The sequence below is a fragment of the Thermobia domestica genome, chromosome 4 (assembly GCF_964235325.1).
Source record: "Thermobia domestica chromosome 4, izTheDome1.hap1.1, whole genome shotgun sequence".
NCBI lineage: Eukaryota > Metazoa > Arthropoda > Insecta > Zygentoma > Lepismatidae > Thermobia > Thermobia domestica.
Genome location: NC_137457.1, coordinates 168594700 through 168615672, shown reverse-complemented (window position 1 = coordinate 168615672; position 20973 = coordinate 168594700). Strand labels below are relative to the sequence as shown.

The 20973-nt window shown below is 34.2% G+C and overlaps 1 long non-coding RNA gene across 1 annotated transcript in view; it reads left to right on the top strand.

Moving 5' to 3' along the window:
* Nucleotides 1-19526, top strand: part of LOC145683394 (uncharacterized) — a 522616-nt gene extending 503090 nt beyond the window's left edge. The window contains exon 7 of the long non-coding RNA XR_014131076.1: nt 19363-19526. This is a non-coding gene — a long non-coding RNA (uncharacterized LOC145683394). The remainder of the gene's footprint in view (nt 1-19362) is intronic.
* The last annotated feature ends 1447 nt before the right edge of the window (nt 19527-20973 follow it).

The window sequence follows — 20973 nt, the reverse complement described above, 5'->3', positions numbered from 1 at the left end:
TTTAGCTAGCATGTCCCTCTTTGGTCACATAGTCTCATGGAAGCCTAAATAAAATCTGAACTATTATAGTGGTTCGGATTCCACCTTAAACTATAAGTCACCGTCCCATACAGCCTCGGTGCTAAAAGAAACGCTTACCTTCATGGAGCAAACAGATATAACCTAGTTTTGTCTCGCCATTCCACTTCAAAATGAAATGAAATCTTACAGTTTAACGTCCCATGATTATCCCCGTTAAGTTAAGGAAGGCAATGATTAAGGCAAGTAAATGATGATGAAAAAATAGTGGAATGAGAATGTGGAAGGAAATGGGAGTACTCCGAGAAAACCCATGGAAACGATATTGTCCACCACAAACTAACTTCTCCGGAGATTGATACAATGTGCTATTCCATTTGAAATTTCTAGTTTTACAGCCCTTGGTTATGCTCTATAGCTTATAATACATGGGTGGTTAATGAGAGTTAATGATTATGAAATAATTGGTGGAAAGAAATTGGAGGACTCATGAACGTCAACAGAATTAATCCTCGTGTTTCATTTGCTAAAAGTTAACTAGTGTTTAAAGCATTTGCTATAATTGAATTGCTCACTTTTACACACTGAAGTAGCATTTTACACATTTTACACACAAAATGTTTGTTTGTTTGTTACTGTCTTCGTTTGTTACAGTTACTCGTTTCGCAAACGCACAGTTAGTTTGGGTGTTCAGTTGTACGTACCCACTCAAGGTCGAGAGACTGCATTCCGGTACCTCTGGAAAGGTAGCTTTATCGCTGACGCAACTTTTATTAGCGTATCTGGAAAATAGCTTCATTAATAAAACTGATATAAGTGCATACTCTGCTTTTCTATGACTCATGTTGCACACAGCGTTTGTAGGCACAAACAGGGTTTTGTGTGTGTGTGTGCGTGAGAAAGAGAGAGAGATAGCTGGAAAAGAAACCACACACAAGCGAAGAGCGACCCACTGCTCTACTATATTCAATAGGAGTTGGAATATGTGCTCATAGTCCTATGTTGTGGCCTTTGTAATCTGTGGTCTGCTGCTGCTGCTGTGTTCAATCTGAACCGGAAGTGGGAGTTGGAACTGTAATTTATACTAAATTGGAACTGCGCATGTATAAACAAGTGTGTGTACTTTTTAATTTAGGGAATGAGAAACATGTCATTGTTTTCTTATAACGGTTCAAAAAAAGTATCGTAACAGCTTACTCTTTGTGTAGTCTGCACTGAAACCGGTACTGGTACTGGAAATTGAGTCGCAATAGGAAGCGGAACAGCTTGCGTAATCGCTACAATAGGTCACAGGCCTAAAAGGGCACTCGTTGCAAAGTCTGCTCCGGAATCGGAACTGGCACTGCAAGCGGAACAGATTGCTCATGCGCTACCAAGTGTGTGTATGTGTGTGTTTGAGAGAAAGAGAGAGAGGGGGAGGGAGATAATACTATGTTCGTGTGAACCACACGCAATCGGGAACGAACCAGTGTTCTACTATGTTCAATAGGAGTTGGAATGTATGTTCATAGCCCTATATTGTAGCCTTTTCAGTCTGTGGTCATAATTTTTTTATGTTGTAGTCCGGTGCTGGTGGTGGTTTGTTTAATCGGAACCGTAAGTGGGACTTGGAACTGTGATTGTTCAGCGCATGCGTTTAATTTTTGTTAAATTGGAAATTTAATTTTACTACACATGAGTAATGAAGTGTATGTGTGTGTGTGTGAATAAACAGACTTATGCTTTATTGTTAAAGGTTTATGTTATTTTTTTATCTGTTCTACTCTTACCATTGATAAAATTCCTTGTAAAAGAGAACGAGTACATCCCTGATGTTATATAATGGTTGAAGGAACACTTTGCGAAAGAGTAGTGTTTCAGAAAACTCGCCCAAGTGTCACCACCCTACTGATATGTATTATTATTTGTTTTCTTAGTTTATGTGGGATGTACAAATGTATGTGTGTATGTAAAACAAATGTATGTGTGTGTGTAAATTTAGTATTTTGATCGTAGTTATGAGTGAGTGATAATGTGATTTATTTTTTTTAGGGACAGTGTATTGTTTAGTTTATCATCTCTTTTAGTCAGTTCAGTGGATAAACCAATTCACAACGAAAATTCGTAGTAACGTTGTACCGTACCTACTTATTAGATTACTCATAGGTATCGAGGACAAATACAAATTTTATTTATTAATGGAAAGTTAGTTTTCGTACTATCAATCCCATCTCGTGTCGGATTGAGAACTGTTCGCCGGTAGGTTTTTGTTACTCCGATACTTAGTGAACTAGTCAACATGAAAATGGCCCTTGGTTTGCCATTAATGATGAGTAAATATTCGTTCTATCCCATATGAATAGGCATTTGGATAATTTACATTGTAAATTAACTTTCCGGAAAAGCACAGTCATTTATATAGTTCAGTAACCAAATGGTTAATAATAGTAAACTTTGCTTTTCCCCTTAGGTCGACGTTTGTCTAAATGGTTTTATTTTTGTTGTCAGGCTGCAGTTTCAGTTTCTCTCTTTCCGTTGCTTATTGTGAAGGATCGCATTATTAACATTTTCGAAATATAACTCCATGTAGTTAATGAAATTGACTTTTCGTTGCATACAAAATAATCCGAAGACGTAAAGTAAAATATACTATGATTTGTTTTGAAAGAATCTGATATCAGTTCATACAAGCTCACGCGTATTGGTTGACGTACTAGAGTAATGTGTTGATTTTCATATATATATAATAAGACTGCTTTGAACAGTCTTTGGCTTAATGATAGATTAAAGTGTGTCTGAAAAATAAATCGACGTTATAGAACAATGATAAATATATAAATGAATAAAGATAGTGATAATATATATGTATTTTAGTGAGTCCCGTACATATATATTATAAAACTCTCCTCCCATTCTAGGAGATGTTAAAGAAAAAGCCAGTAATTAGACAAAAGACGCAGCAACAAAAGTGACAGAACGAAATAGAAAAATAAGAAGGAAATATTAAACATTTAGGGCTTAGGCCCATATAGGGAGCAGTCAACACTATCATGTGTCGAAGTGGAATGAGGCTAAGAAAAATTCGACACTGAAGTCATCAAGGCAGACCCTTAAGAAAGAGCATTAACCAGAGCTTCAGTCCAGACATCATGAGGCAGAAGAACACCCATATATAACATAAACCGGCAAGGATGATTTACATCCATATAAAACAACATATTGCCTCTGAAATGGCTTCACAGCCATGTATAAAGTGCACATCTCATTTAAGTAACCAGAAAAACAATGAAAATGTAACATAGCTATACGAGGGTTTAAAGTAATAAACAGTAGCATGGAAAGGATAATAGAAGAAGGCAAGAACTTTTTTCAATTGCAAGGAAAATAACCACAGACATCAAGTTGAATCATTATGTTTTAAATATAACATTGATTACAATCAGCAGAATATCCTCAATCTGTGAGTAGTGTAAACATCATCGCTACCAATTAATTCAGAATTTTGAGACCAATGTAATTGGTCGATCATCGGAGGCACAAGTACCAAATGTACCTTTTGGAATCTTTTGTAATTGGATCACAGCTGTTAAACCATTGAAAGGAAAATGAGAGAAAAAACATAGACGCAGTCCAGGAATGAAACAGTTTACTGAGAATCACGGATATATTTATATGCAAAAGTCTCTTTCATTAGCAGATCATAATATAATCAACTACTATTATACCATTTGGTTCAAGGTATTGTTCTCTTCTGGATCCAAGCACCGCACGCCGACCAAGAACTGATAAAAGTGGGCTTTCAGAGAATGAAACCTTCATAGGACTTAAACGACTACACATAGGACCAAGTCAGGAAGTAAACGTGATGTTTACCTGCACCCTATTATGGACTGTACAAAGACAAAGGTGGGAAGAACGGCAAGTGGTCAGTGAAGTAAAATGGCTGCACTTGTAGTGAAGGGAACTGTCACGCTAACACTCCTATATTGTAAAGAACACCAAGGGATGTTATGTATAGATGTTGAGGTAAAAATAAGTCGAAATTTACTGACGTGAAATTAGAGGGCAAGGATTTGGATACAGTGTTCCAATTTGGACATATGGTGTCTTCTCACTGTTGATTGTATGGCCGTCTTGGCCATTTTGGCAAAGACAGCAGCAATTATCTGAATGACTATGAATGCGATGTTTCAGGCGGTGCAAGTAGCTATGATTGCTGCCATACTCACGATCATTGACTATGCCCTGTCGGAGATACTAAAGATAACACGGTCTACTTTTCCAAATGGTCTTCTAAAATTGTTCGTGTATTTAGCAATTAGGGTAATGAAACGCACCATCAGCTATGCAGTTAAAAACTGATTTTTCAATACAAAATCAAAACAACTATTTTAACAATTCCCCAAAGTCTTCTTGTTTGCGTCCCTGCGTCCATACTTCAACACTACATTTTCAGCTAAAAATTACAGCTTGGAGCAATTTTCACTTGTCCTGGTTTAAAAGATTGCAATTTCTCACAGTCTTTACGACATTTGTTTCCTGTAGCTTCTTGAACACTTCTATCCGCTTACCCCTAGTGGAATAAGTAATTCATTCTTAGAGTTAACAACCGCATCAGCTTTAATCATAACAATGTCCACACGATAAACACTAATTTTCTTATTGATTGCTGTGTTGGCACCAAACTGGTTTCGAACCAGAATAGTTTTTCTCTATTTCATCCCAAGTGGGTAGTTGTTAGTAACCATAACTTGATGAAATCTCAAATATGGAATTGTTCTTTCTTTTCTACTATATCCGCAGCAGGATTGAAAATACTGTTGCAAAGTTTTTTTTCTTTTTCTTCTGTTTCTCCCGCTGTTTATCTTCCTGTCTTTCCCGCGGCAAGCGTTCGTTTTAGCACCCTCCACTACGTCTTGTACATCTACGTCAATACATTCTTCTTCCTGTTCCTCGCTTTTCTTTAGTTCCTTCTAGGAATTGTTAACGTTTGTACTGCAATTAATTCTACCTTAAAACTTCCCCGTGCAGTCTTGAATGTGACAAAAAAGGAATTTGGGTGGTCAATATCCTGAATAATGCTAGGACCAAAACTCATTAATAGCTGTATTGCAAATTTCTCCATAGTGCTGTAAAAATCCAGACATTGTTACCGATTTTGAAACCGGGCTTTGAATGACGCTTTTAATAAAAATTTGGGGTGTCTTATTTCTCTGGAACTCTTTGTCAGGGGCTTTATCAAGTAACACTTCAAGTTGTCTCAAACGTTCAGCGTTCTTCTGAAATTGCTTAGTGGAGGATACTACATGGGTATGCAGGAAAAAGGACAGTTTCCAGTTTCCAAATTGATACTTAAATTGTGTGCCAACAAAACAGATGGAATCAGTTCAACCCATTGTCCTTGATCTTTGTTATTTTTGAATATTTCGAATGCTTAATCCCGCACTCCTGTTACCGTAATGTGTTTTAAAATTTACAAATTGAATATTAGCTCCAATCATTGCACCAATCTCCTTAAACAAGTCGCAAGTAAAGAATAGACCTATGTTAGTGAGGATTTCTTTAAAATCCCATAATCCAAAATTATATTCTCATAAAAACTACTTACAGAAGAAGCTGTAATGTATGTATCAAAATGTTACTTCGGGAATACATGCCTTTAATGTCAAGAAATAATTATCATAAGGAAGGTATATGTGTGCAGTGAACTAAAAGCATGCCCAAATTCATTCTTCCTCGTCTGACAAATTCAACATTCCTTGTATTTTTGTTAGATGTATTGTTACAAGTTATAAAAATACACATAGTTCTCTAAAATGTCATACGTCTCACAAAAACCTACCTGATTTGAACCAATGGCAGAAGTATTGCAAGCACTCGAAAGTTTATAACGAAAGTTGCAGCAGTTAATATTTTCTTATCGCTTGATGTTTCTTTTTGATTTCCATACAAAATTTCTTCTTTAACCGTAAAACGGAAAGTTCAAGTTTCGTGTTTTATTTACCAACCAATCAAAAATACCATTATTTACTTAACCTTGGTTTGTTCATCTGTAAGAGAAGATTCATCACTTAACATATTATTGCACTCTGTAAAAGTGGAAGAAAAGACACGAAGTTCTTCCTCGTTCTGTTGCTAGTGAGAAATATTTCTACGGGCACGACATATACATGAAAGGAAATCTTCCTATATATTGGACAATCCAAAAATGTGTGTTACAGTAAAATCAAACTGTTCAATGAAGTTAAGTCATCTCGCAAATTTGACTTCGCTTTTACTCTGTTTCGAACACAAAGACTTTTGCAGTTAGCTTTTAGGAAAACATGACGTCCTAATAGAAAATAACAAAAGGAAGTCGTAAACATTGCTCAAAAGTTCAAGATGAAACCGGTTGAAAAGACTGCTTACTTTATCTTAATGTACGGCTACAAAATTAATGGGTGCTGACGACGAAGAATAAGATATAGGTTGCTTGCGCATAACAGCCAGGCATCACAGAAGAGGTATCCAGTTTGTTGTTTCTTGTGGTGCCAGTTTGAGGTAATGTTTCTTAATTCATTTAAATAACTTCTTGGTGAGATTGGTACAGCAATCAAAACCGTTTACTCCCCCAAAATCATCAAGATCAAAAAAGCTTCTTCTGATTCGAGTCCTTCTAACGTCATCTTTACTAATCTGTCTAAATTAGCAAAACTTGGATGAAACCCTGAGAAAACAAAAGTAAGCTACTCATGGGATTGAATATTTGTGCCACGTTGCAAATCCCCAATAATCCTAATTTGAGACAAACCTAAAAATAAATCTGTACTACACAGGTCGCGACACATACTAAGGAGCAAAATAATGCTCTATATATAATGTACGAGAAAACTCTCTGGAGTTATGTGTCTGTTAATTCATTTTGTGTAAATTATTAAAGGAAATAATCAAGACTTCATCTTCATGAGAAGAATGTGGAATTGCAACTTGAAACAAATCTCCTAAGTAAACCTTGTTTGAGTAAAGTTTCAACCTGCATTATCCGCTTAATTGAGAATGATTAAAAATTGATTTTTATTTACCGGGGTGTTATCTAGCATTTTGATCTCATTTACATAAACTCTAGCTATCCCAAAATTTTCCTCTGACCAAAAAAGTGTTCTCTAAACTCTTCTATTACAGAATAAAACTCTTGTTTCTGACTATCAGAAATTTCGTTGTTAATATGTTCACACTTAACGTATAAACTGGTAGGAAGGTTACAAGTTTCTCGCTTGCAGACTAAATCATGATTTTGAATAATGTTTTTTCTATTTGTCAATGTCTAATGACAATAGTAGCATCTAAGTGAATATGTTTCTCTACACACAAGTTGTAAGTAGGCTTGATTATTCTTACGAATGAATTTTCAGATCTATTCTAGATTGATTCACAAAAAAGCAGCCTTGGAACAGATTTTTGCAATGAATTGCAAAATATTCTTAAAACTCATTAAATTTAAGAACAGGTACTGAAGCAGTAGATTTTGGAGGGAATATAACAGAATTTGCGAAATAAGGTTGCACTAATTTCGCTGTTTTTTTTTAACTGTATCTACAGCATGACTTTCAAGTAGCTTGTGGGGTAAATAGTAACATGTTGAGGAAGCAAAGAATCATTAAGCAACAACACAAAAGAAGCAAATTTTTCTACCACTCTAAAATTATGTGTAAAAGTATAACCTACAATTTTGAATTTTAACGCAGCTAACTTCTTAGTTTCTACGCCAAGGATTTACTGAAATGTCACGGGTATTAGTACAAGCCTGATATTACAAGGAAGAAGCTACCTAGTACAGGTTTGAATTTAAGTGACAGAATCCAACATGGCCTTATACTCTTTTGTCCAATATTAATGTTTATGCAAGTAAGAATCATATCCCTAACAATAGGCCAAGTAATAATGTGGGTTCTAAATGCTTGTCTTCCTCTATTCCCTGAAGTACTATCTCTATTTAAACTAGGGGCCGCGGTGGCTCAGTGGTAGAGCGTTCCCCTCTAGTGCTTTTGGTCCCGGGTTAGATCCCAGCCCCCGCCAAGTGACCTTTGTGGTGGACAAACACCGTGTGCGTGGGTTTTCTAGGGATTGTCCCGTTTCCTCCCACTTTCTTCATTCCACCATTTCATTCATTACTCATCATCACCGAGTGCTTTAGACTAACCGGCATAACCGTGGGGCATAAAACTCAAAGATTTCTTATCATTTCATTTTCTATTTAAACTGTCGAAATTATTAATACTGCCATTGCAACGTGCAATATTACATACTCGCACTATATATTATTATTTTTTGACGTGCTATAATGTTGCTGCGCATGTTATGTTCTTTTCTTGGACCGTACTCGTAGGAAACTCATTCTGTTACAAGAATTATTACTCATGTCGCTCTTACATACAGATGTGTAAGAAGAACAATAAAAGTCATATATTCCTGTTGTTCAAGAGAAATAGAATATACAAAGTACTGATTATTACACTCTTCCCAGTGGATTTATGAAAGTGCAAGCTTTTTTTTTCTTCACTCTTGTTTTCGAGAGGAAAGAAAACATGAGAGTTTTCACGCAACGAAATGTCAGCTATCTTTGCAACAAATTCCTGTGCGTTATACTGCAAGACTTGTTCTTTATTCTTTATAATTCAGAATTACAATTCAGAATTAACTCCTCTGACTGCTCATGTAAGAAATATTCACGCAAGGCATCAACAGATGTAAACGATTTATTACATGCTAGTTTGAAACACTAGCGCCACAACCTTTCAACCAAAATGTAATATGTTCCTGAATAGGAATCGCTTTATCAAATGTCTAGTTTGTCGTAAATATAGTGTATGTCATTATGGGTTCCCCCTTTTACTCTCTGGTCGCTTAATCTAATAATGCGTTCAGTAACTTGCTGAACTACGAAGCCACCAATCAATGTATTTATACGTTTCTTCATGTCAATATAAGATAAGTTTAGGAATTCTACCGTCCTGGTTAGTGCTAAAAACCACGAGAGAACCACGTCTCGTAAAATATTTTATATCGAAGCAAATGTCCCTTCTTGATTGCGTTAAACTTGAAAATGGCACAGTATAATCTAAAAAATTGAAAAGAAAAACAAATGTCTTCCACATACATTTCGTGAAAAAATGTTCGAGGCACAACATAATTACATAACATAAATCGAGTCTCCGACATGATACCAGAATTAGTCCTGTTCAAAAATATCTCTAAAAATTATGTCAAAACACACAAGAAAGTAAGCTTCAAATATGAGAGGTAGAGGGTGGGTGGTAATAAGAAATAGAATTTTAACAAATTCTAACGGTGAACGGAAAAAAATAATCCAGAAATAAATCCTAATTATCTTCATCTCGATGAGAGAAATTACAAGATCAAAAAACTGCAGAAAATCTCTGTCACCAAGGGCACAAACAAAAGAGAAAAATTGTGACAAAAGTGTAAGCATCACAGCATTACCCCATGTACAGCCCTCCCTTGTAATCTCGAAAGCCGAGATAGCATTCAAATAAAACATGACGTATGGGTGTCAAAACTGGCAACTTGCACCCAAAATTCTGTAAAACGTGTACGTGGTAGGGCGCAAAGTACGGAAACTGACCTAGGTTGGATTTCAATTAAACTGAAAACTTACAAAAATCACAGACTGTGATGTTAAAAGGTTGAAATTGGGTGACGGAAAGTAACTATTAGGATAGGTTAATCTACTCGTACTTACTTGCATTTTTTGGTTTTCCTTCTCTCACGGTTCCTTCGGTGGATCGACGTTCGTCTATTCGCAGGTTTTCTTAATCTTTCCTTTCTAGTAAGTAACGAAACGGATGAAAATTAAAATGCAATGCTACTCAAGCAGAGAGGTCAGTGTAGAATGTATTTACGGTGATTATTGCAATCGAAATTAATTTACTCTGCAAATGACGAGACATTGTCATTAACAATTTAGTAAAGTTAAAGATAGTAAGTTATCTCAAAGGTAAAGCAAGAAATAACTTTTAGAAACTGAAAATCCTAGTTCACACTGTTACATTTCGCTTCCCTCGAAATCAAACTTGGATACCTCATCAAAGCTCCTCCAATGGTTTATGTTTAACATTCCTGCTATGATATTTCCCGGTGCATCGACAATACCTTCCGTGACTTTGAAAACTCCTGACTACACAGATTAACCATAGGAGAGATGATTGCAGTAATGCAGACAGCGGAAACAATCTGCTGTTTATTGATTAAGAAATTATATATGCAAAAGTAAATTAAAGACAGCAATGAAACTCCTTTGCCTGTAAGTAAATGAACTTTAGAAGAAAAGGAATTGAAATGGGACTGCAACATAAATATAACAATGACTTTTTTCATTGGGTTCAGTTTATTATGTATTTATTTATTTCGGAAAAACAATAGACAAATGCCTAATTACAGTTTTCCTTATTGTATGGTAATACACTTTAAAATACACATATAACAACATAATAATATATCAATTGTATCCTAATACACTCTAAAAATACGTATATATTATAATAATAATATGAAAGCAAAACATACGTTAAAATACAGATAGTGCGATATACAGGATACAGCAAATATATATAGAATGAATATTTTTATTTATTACTAAAAATATCCATATCTGGGTGTTCTTGTCACACCTTCTTATACAATATATACATTTTCCTTACAGGAGATACATCTAACGCATTAGTCCTTTGTTCAGAGAAATGAAATATGTCATTATGGAGTCTTGTTGCTCTATGCGGGACGCGAATTTTGATTTCTAATAACGAATATTCTAAATCTATTGCACAGTGAATTGTTTTATGTAAGAGAGATAAAATGAAATGACTTCTGAATGTTGTCTTTACTGACTTTACTGAATGGTTTGTGACTTTATTTGGAATATTTTTGATTTTATTTGTATATTTCCTACTGTTAGAACCCATATTATCGCTGCATATTCCATCTTAGACCGTACATAGGTAAAGTATAATATATTGAGAACATCAGTGTTACAAAAATCACCTCCTAATCTCATCACAGAGCCAAGGTTCCTAAAGTCCTCAGCAACTACTCTGTTGACATGAATATCGAATGATAGGTTTGACTGCAGAGTGACTCCAAAATCAGTAACACAATCCGCTCTCTCAATTGGCTTTTGATTAATAGTATACTCATTGCGTGCATAGTTTATTTTCCTGGTATATGATACTACTTTCCACTTTTTAATATTTAGTAGCAATTTGTTAGATTCGCACCATTGGGAAATAGCGTTAATGCGTCTATGCAAAGAAATTACGTCTTCTTCCGTGGAAATACTGCGATAGATTTTAATATCGTCAGCAAACAATAAGTTGTGGGAAGATGTTATTAGAGATAGTAAATCGTTAGCAATTAGTATAAATAACAGAGGTCCTAAGTTCGATCCCTGAGGCACACCAGAAGCTACGGCATATTCCTTAGTTAAAATATTCTTGTATCAAACGTGACGTTCTCAATAAACGACGCTAGAAGTTGTTGAAGATTTTGTGCAAAATTGAATATCACAAGTTTGCTGAGAAGTATATCATGATTAATTACGTCGAACGCCTTAAAGAAAATGTGTAAATTTTATCTACTTGTTCCTTTTTATCAATTTGATTAGCTATAAAATGTGCGAGTTCCGAGAAATTGGTTACAGTTGTTCTCTTTGGCATGGAATCATGTTGAAAGGAAGATATTATTGGCCGTGCATGTGAATATTTTTTTTTCGTATATAATAATTTCAAACATTTTACATGGGACAGATAGTTGTGTTACCGGTCGATAACTTTTTATTTGGTGAGTAGGACAGCCTGTTTTGTGAATGGGACAGATGTTACCAATCTTCCGTTTCATAGTAAATGTAGACGAAGATATCGACTTGTTAAACAATAACTTGTAGGGGATGCTTTAGTATTTCTGAGTAGCCTTTAATGATATGTGGTGGTATTTTGTCCGATTTACAAGATTGAAGTAGTTTAAGTTTTTTTAATAGCGTTCTCCACATCCTCGATTTCTATAAATTTAATGTATAATTTATCTAGGATTTCAGAATTATTGTCTTGCTCCATAGGGAAAAGATCGTAGCCCTTTTTTATTGTGTGTCACTTGAAAATTTACCATGAACGCATTTGCAATAACAGCATCGTCACTCAAAGTTTGACCATCATAATGAAAGATATTACTTCCCGAATTACTTTTTATAATTCTTAACACACGAACAGAAAGTCTTAGGATTATTTATAATATTATCCTTACAGTTGTTTAAATACAATTTGTGTCCATTAGAAATTTCATTTTTAGAAGGAGCTCTCAATTCTTTAAATTTATTGTAGTGATAAAGTGCGTCCCGAGAACCCTGCTTCCATTTCTTATGGTTATATGATTTGCTTTTAATTAATATAATTATGTAACTTAAAAAACAAGTTGAATAATTGAATGTAGCTCTTTATCTCGGGATGCCGTCAAAAATAGAAAGGAGTATATTATAGAAAGAATCCTACTCTTGCACTTGAGATATTTTTAAAATGAAAATTGAAACCATAATTTAAAACTTTTGATGCATCAAATATATATTCATCATTGCTTAAGTGTTTGGAAAGAATCAAGGATGTAGCAAACTGAAAAATTCTCAAGTTGTCCGCTGCATCACACTCAAAGAGGATGCGAATATTTTAATCGTAGAAACAAATTGCAATGAAACTAAGATAAAGCAAACTCCGAATACGTCTAATCTAAAGTAATTTGCGATTGTTCAGGCGACAATGCAAAGAGATAAGTAGCCACCCGATTCTTCTATCCTATATAAAGCATATTTCATTTCGGACTGGCTTACATTCAACGAATATCAACAAGAAAGTACGGGAAGAAGGTGTATCGTCAGAGTATATATCAATGGTTTAGCAAGAATAGTTCTTAATGAAAGATAACTTTAATTATAAGCATTACAAGAGAAGGAAAAAAGGAAAAGAACTAACATCTCAAGATAAAATATGAAAAGTCCGTTGATATGCCGTCAAGAAAATAAATATATCATCTTCATCTCGGCACAATTAGATAATATTCCATCAAGAAGCTATATTTTCTTTCCTGGATTTAGTGAGTTACGTTACATAGAATAATGATTGCAATATTTAAAAAAAACATACTGAAGATAATTACTAGTATAGTTCATTTACTTGCTAGAATTTATTGGAGATACAGAAATTGAAAGGAAATTTAGATATATTTGCCTAATTCAAATTGTAAAGCAAAACGAAATGCATGCTTTAGTAATGAAATCGAGTAAAGAAACAAATAACATTGTTTGAATTGATCCGTCGTAATGAGCTTTACGTCAGTATCTAACAAATCAAATAAAAATTCCCAAGCATTAGACTAAAGAGAAGGAAAGCGATGATCATAATTACTAAGTACCATTTCTGAGGTATTAGAGTAATGGATTGGGGCGCATGAGGTAAACACAACTTAGAGCTATTTGCCTCACCTTAATATTTAAACTTCTCATAAATAAGGAAGCACGAGAAGATAACTTTACCCACTTATAACAATGTAGCAGTAGTTTTGTAAACCAAACCAAGCCTCTTTTAATAGTGCAGCACTAGCTTTGTAAAGTACTCCAAAATTAGTGCTGACAATACCACATAAAACGATAATTGTTATTTACGAAACTAGTGCTCACAATAGAAATAAGGGATCAATTGTGTTCTTCTCTAAGTTTCACTTGTGTCATAGGTAACTTTCACTCTATGCAGTATCGTCAGCACTAATTTAACATCAACTTCGTTTATGGGTATCACCTCGATAGGATTGGTATCAACATAGTTCACTGCAGATTATTTCTTCATTTTTTCACGTTTCTATAACATGACCTTATTTGAAACTCTAAATCGTCAAGACTAATCGGATATAACTCTTGACGTAAGTTTCGAAATTAGTGTCAGTGTGAGTGAGGCCAGGTTCACTTCGAGAGAACGTCCTTCACTTTTGATAATGCAACTAAGTTATGTTTGTAAGCTACCCTAATAAATAATACTGACAATACCACATGGAAAGGAAGTTACTGCTATTTATCTCAATACAGAAATGAAAGATCGATAGTTTTAGATGATAATGTCAAATATTCTTTGACCGTCTAAAAATAACCCCAAATCTATTTCTTTTCGTTATCGTTAGCACTAATTTAACTTTGTGTAACGTTTTATCTCGATGAATTGAGTGAATGGTGCCAACGTTCTCGTTATTCAACCCGATATCTCTTACGGTTTTTGACATTTGTGTAACAACGAATTTTTAATAAACGTAAACCTAGATCAAAGAAGAATATTTTTTGTTTCTTAACATTTGTGTAACAGCACAAGTTTTTCAACACTACAGATCATTAGTACTAACTGTACCCTAATTTTGGCATATGTTTTAAAATTAATGTAGGTGTGGGCGGGGTCATGCTCACGGACATGTTTGATAAAGCAACGACGAGTAATGATTCAAAGAAAGAATCTGTATTCTATATTATTATTTTTAAGCTATCTGCAAGCAAAAATTTAAATTCCGAAACGAAATAACAACACTAAACGCTATACTAAGTACGTTAGTAAACATTTATTTGAAATATAATAATAATTTACACATTTATTGAAACAATTATGTTTGTTATATATAAACAATATTAGACCAAGGGACCAGGGGGGTTATGTTTCCCTCACTAGGGACCTTTGCTACTACGTTCCTTAGGGTCCTTAGAATGAAAAATAATTGTTGTTCATCATATAAGTACAAACCTGGCTCCTCGGGCTCTTAACCATTTACCACCCGAGTATATTTGCAGAGATCGATGGGATCTCTTTAAATGACCGTACATCAGACCGTTAGTGCAACACTGGAACAAGTTATGCCTCGATCGATTTGTAAGACTGTAGGATTTCAGTTTATGTAATGAACAGGACATTTCTGTCTCAAAAGAAAAAAAATTGAGGAATATTTAAGAAAATTTCAATTAAAATCGTCCCTTGTCGCGATTCTTTTAGTTATTACTAGGCAACAATGCAAACTAGGTGAATACTAAATGTATTTATATGTCCTATTTTATGTTCGACTCAAACGGAAAATTCTATTTTTATCCATTAACTAGCAACAGAGGCAATATGATTTTTATAGTTTTCACAGGGATCATAATAATAAATTTTCGTGGAAGTACGAGTACGACTTTGTCTTAATGTTTAGACAATCAGTGCAACAATGGAACAAGTTATACCTCAATATATTTGTAAGGGTATAGGCTTTCAGTTTAAATAATGAACGGATCTGTTATGTGTACAAAGGAAAAATAATTGAGAGATTCTTAAGAAAATTTCAACAGAAAAGTCTCTTCTTAGTATTCTTTAGTTATTACGTGGTAGCACTACGAACTAGGCCAATAATAAAATGTATTTATTAGTTATAACTTTTGCTCAACTTAACCTGAAACTTTCGTCTTGATCCATTACATAGCAGCAGTGGAAATATGTATTTTCTAATCTTCACAATGTTCATGATAATTTACTTGATATAAGTACAAGAATAACTTTGTTTTAGTGTTCCGTTTTATTTTTCTATAGAAAACAGGTGATACAAATTATTCTAGTTGATTTTGTTATTCGTTAAAATATGGCATTTTCCCAGCACCGTGAAATCCCTCAGGAAATTCGTATGGTTTGTTGATCTATTGTATAATAGAAAATATTTCAAAGTAATAATTTTACTGTTGTGCCGTTATGTTATGTTCTTTTAAAAATACTTGTTGTTCTGGTAATCGCACTTAATATAATATGTAATATGTAATTCTTTAATATTCGTAATACTAAACAATTTTAATCTTTGTATTCTTGCCCCTGTGTAAGTCGATAATGGTAGTACATTCGTCCTGAAATCCATGTGTTCTCAGTTATTCTGAAGAAGAATGACAAAGAAACAAAGCCAGTCATAAAACTACAACACAACACGAAAAGGAATTGCTGTTGTGAAAAGTGAACATTCTGTGTGACGCACTACGCATAAAACGTAACTGAAATGATTACGATAAATTTCATCGAGAAAAGGTTCTATAAACATTTTAAGGTTAAAGAACTGCGGCAAGAGAGTGACACTGCAAAACGACACCGCTTACCATGAATTTGCATTTAAATTACAACAGAATACGACAAAAACAAACAAGATTTATCGCTGGGAGAACCAAAGTTTCACTAAATTACCACAATTGCTAAGTTAGTCTGCTGAATCAGGTGTGGGACAAAACTGTACACTGTTAGTGGATATTTGACCATATTATTAACGTACTGCTATACGATAGTATGTAGCAGACATCCTATTTAACGAGGAGCAGTGCGTATATTGCAAAAAAATAAAATAAAATAAAATAAAGCTAATGGTTATCACGGAGAAAGGGGAAGGATGTTTTGTTTGAAAATCTATGACAAATATCAATAGAATTGCTCAACGTGCCATTAAAGGAAGTCCCTATACGACAGGGAAATAAATCACTACTTCTACATATTCAAGAAATGGATTCCATAGCAGCTGAAATGAAGTACCATATCTTGTACCATTTCGTTGAGCTGAAATTGGTGATTGAGAAAACATGCCTAAAGATAGAATCATTGAAGATGCACTCTGTGTAGGTATGTCAGTAAGAGTGTTGATGACTGAAAAAGATTTACTGTTACTGCGAGCTGTTCTTAATCACAACCAACGCATGTGAATTCCTTCTTGACCGCCCAAGGCCGGAACGCTACATTCCAAGAGATCAGATATGCATCTTTCACACAGTTTACATTTACCCTTTTAACTGCAAGCGATACGAAAATAATAGGAAATTATCCCATCAAATGGGGGAGAACACCAATGATTCTTTTAAGACTGATAACTAGAGGCCATCATCGCCTTCAACAACATAATCATACATTGCTGTTTCTAATTCAAATATTTATGAATATGAAGATAAGTGGCCCGTACGGTTTTGCAGAGTTATAAATTTTGTAGTGCTTATGAGATAACCGAATCATCTCATCTAAGCATCTGCTAAGAGCATCTATTTTGACATCAGCCATGATACACTTGAGTCAGCTGGAGAAACATCTTGGAATTTATAAATTTGGAGACACAGGTTTCCCGAAAACTTTGGCCTGTATTACTTGCAGCTAAATGGATAGATATAAACTAAAAATTGAGATGAGGTAAGTCACAGACCTAGGGTGTAACAATTTTGCCATAGCCAGCCTCGAAAGATCAGATACTTGACAATGGTGATTAATAAAAGTTCGCAGTAACAATAAAGCAGCTTCAGTAACAAAACTCTTACTGACATATCTGTACACAGTGCGCTTTGAACGAATTTACCTTTAGGTATGTTACTTCCATGAACAAATATCATCTCGACGAGTGGTACAAGATGTGGTACCATAAGTGCCGCTTCTTGAATCCGTAATAGTAGAGATCTTGAATCCTTCGTATAGAATAGGTGTTCCTTTAATGGCACTATCATCTCTTCTAGTGAAACATGCCACTAGAGTCTCCAATGAAACATCCATTCCCATCTTGAGATCCCATTTTACTTTTTTTTTTTTGCTAAACACGCACTGCTCCTCATTAAACAGGATGTCTGCTATATACTGTCGTATAGCAGTAAGCATTAATATGCTCAATTTCAACTAAGAGTGTACAATTTTATCCCACACACGATTCATCAGACTGGCTTGGCAATCGTGGTAATTTAGTAGAATTTCGGTAGTCCCAGTGATAAACCGTGTTTGTTTGTATCGTATTCTGGACTTTGTATGCAGATTGATGTTAAGCGTTGCAGTTTTGCAGTGCCACTCGCTTACCGGAGTTTCTTGACCTGAAAGTTTTTATATAAGCATTTCTCGATGAAATATGTCGTCCTCATGTCGGTTTCGTTTTTTTGCGTGGTGTGTTACACGGAATTATCACTTTTTCGCAACAACAGTTCATTTTATTGTTGCAATTGCCGTCTGTGTGGCTGGCTCTTTCGCTCTGTCATTCATGTACAGAATAATTGATAAGACCTGGATTTCAGGCCGAATGTGCCACTATTATCAACTTACAGATAGAGAAGATCACAATGAATATATCAAATTGTTTAATACTACGGCAATTAAAAATCTATATGTTACATATTATATAAAGTTCTGTTAACTGTGTGCAAATATGATAAGAATACGTGTCCTACGAAATAACTTCGTAAGTTTTTTTATAACTTCATATACTAGCAGATATGTTTGGATAAGTTATATTCATTGTAAACTACCAAAATAACAAGTATTTTCAAAAGAACATAACGTAACCCCACAACAGTAAAATTAATACTTTTAAAAATTTTCTATTATGCCATGGATCAACAAACCAAAAAATTTTCCTGGGCAATTTGTCGGTACTGGAAATCTGTCATAATATAACGAATGACGAAATTAACTAGAATAATTTGTATTACTTGTTTTCTGTGGAAAAATGATACATAACACATACAAAGTCATACTCGTACTTAAACGAAAATCGAATGCAGATTCTGTATTATGTACCCTGTGAAGATTAGAAAATGCATATTCCACTGCTCTTATTTGACGGATCAAAATAAAAGCTTTAGGTTAAGTTTTAGGTTACATTGTCCATTGACACATTGTACATTGTACATTGTACATTGACACAAAGTCATACGCGTACCTCCATGAAAATCAATTATTATGAACGCTGTGAAGACAATAAAATACATATTTGCTCTTCTGCTATTTGGTGCATCAAAATGAAATTTTAAGTTGAACATAAAATAGGACACAAAAATCCATATTATTATTCACCCAGTTTGCAGTGTTGCCACGTAATAACTAAAAGAATCGCGACAATGGACGTTTTCAAGGGACATTTTCCTTAATATTTCTCAATTAGGTTTCCTATGCAGACAAAAATGTCAAGTTCAATATGTAAACTGAGAGCCTACACTTACAAATCGATCGAGGTCAAACTAGTTCCAGTGTTGTGCTAACCGTCTGATCTATGGTTAATTAAAGTGTTCCCATCAATGTTTGTAAACATACACATGTACAAGGGTTAAGGGTCCCAGGACTCAGGTGTTGCACTTATATGTTGACCAACAACTATCTTTTTAATCTAATGACCCCAAGGAATATTTCTAATATAGTGGTAAAAGTTCTCTAGTGCGGAGGAAGTTATCATTCCTTTTTACTTGGTCTATATTATTTTAATGGTTATAATTAAATCTTAGAAATTAGTTAATTACGTATTGTGGTTTAAAACTAACATGTTATTTTCTTCTAATTGCAGTCATTCCACGGCGAAAAATGCAGAAATCCTTAGTTACAATTTACAAAATGTTGATCTAGCACTGTAGGAATAATTTTTCACTATGAACTGGAAATATCCTGTAATGATACTGTGTTCTGAATCTTATGTATGAGAAGAAATAAAGTTATATAAGGAGAAAATAATTTGGTTTCTTACACTATCTTATCTAACAAATTTTCAAATGAAATAAAAAAAAGTTAAGCAAGTTATAGAATGTACATGAATTTCCGAATTTCCAAAAGTCAGTAAAAATGCATTTAGTAATTTTCAAATATACCAACTGGTATTGATACTACTAAGTAGAAATTAAAATAAAAGCAGATAATATATTTATTAATTATTATATCAAAAATTATATAAAATATATAAATTACAATAACAGCTGAATGTTGTTTGTATTTATTCCAATTAAATGGCAGGAATATCAGCCGTTCTTTCCCATTAACTTACCATACACATCGTATAGTATGCGAGGTCTAGGAAAGGCTTAAGCTGGTTTAAAAGGCATGGCTGAAAAGCTTTTCCAAAACTGGCACTTCGTAGCTGGTGGCCTATATTAAGCTTATACGGAACTTACTAGACAGCAGCTTCATAACTGGAGATGGGTCTAAAGCATGATAATAATTTAATTCTATCCGTTATTATTGATAATATTTTGTGTTTGGTATTCACCTCTGGATTTCCGATTTAAAATAAATAATTACACATTATTAACGAGTTGCTTCCTCGTGCGAAGCCCCTTCTGTGGCCATTGTTGTATTGGTGTTTTCCCCAGCTTGTCCGATAAGTTACGGATCAGGTCATTACAGCAAACTTCAGGTTAAACAATGACAACATAAACACATTGCAGGAAAATTTCTTTATTACAATAAATTACAATTTTAATATTTATCTTCGCCGCCAAATCACAACTGTCGCCTGTCAGTGTATTGTACCATGTAGAGTAAATACGGGAAGGATATAATGGTAGAATGGCTAGAAAGAAACCAGATATTACCCAAATTAAGAAATATAAGATACTTAAATTTTCTAGAGCTTTTGAAAATAAACCCAAAACCTGGTGGGAAGGTTTTTTATCGACGAATTTAAGTTAAACCTGCATGAATATGATGGTAGAATAATAGTTTTTTCGACAAGTAAATACACGAATAAATGTCAAGAACTTCCAGCCTACTTTAAAATACAGACGAAATATATCTTAACGTCCTTAGAAGGACTTCTAATTTTATTAAGATATTGATATCAAACAAAGTATATGTTGTAAAGAAAATATTGCTTTAAAACTGAACAAAAGTTCGCTAAACCTCACCACACCGTACCGGCTTTAATCTCATTGAGAATCTTTGGAACGAATTGCAACGTAATATTTGAGAAAAGCATTACGTAAAATTGGAACAATATTTCCCCACACTACACCAGGAAAATTGTAACTACGATGCCGAAATGCTTAAAGAAAGTTATAAATCGTTGTATGTTTGCTATTAAATACTAACTGTATTAACTTGGAGGGATAAAATAATTTTAGAGGACATTTTATATTAGGTTGTTTAATAATATCTGAATATTTATGTGATCAACAGTGCCCACATT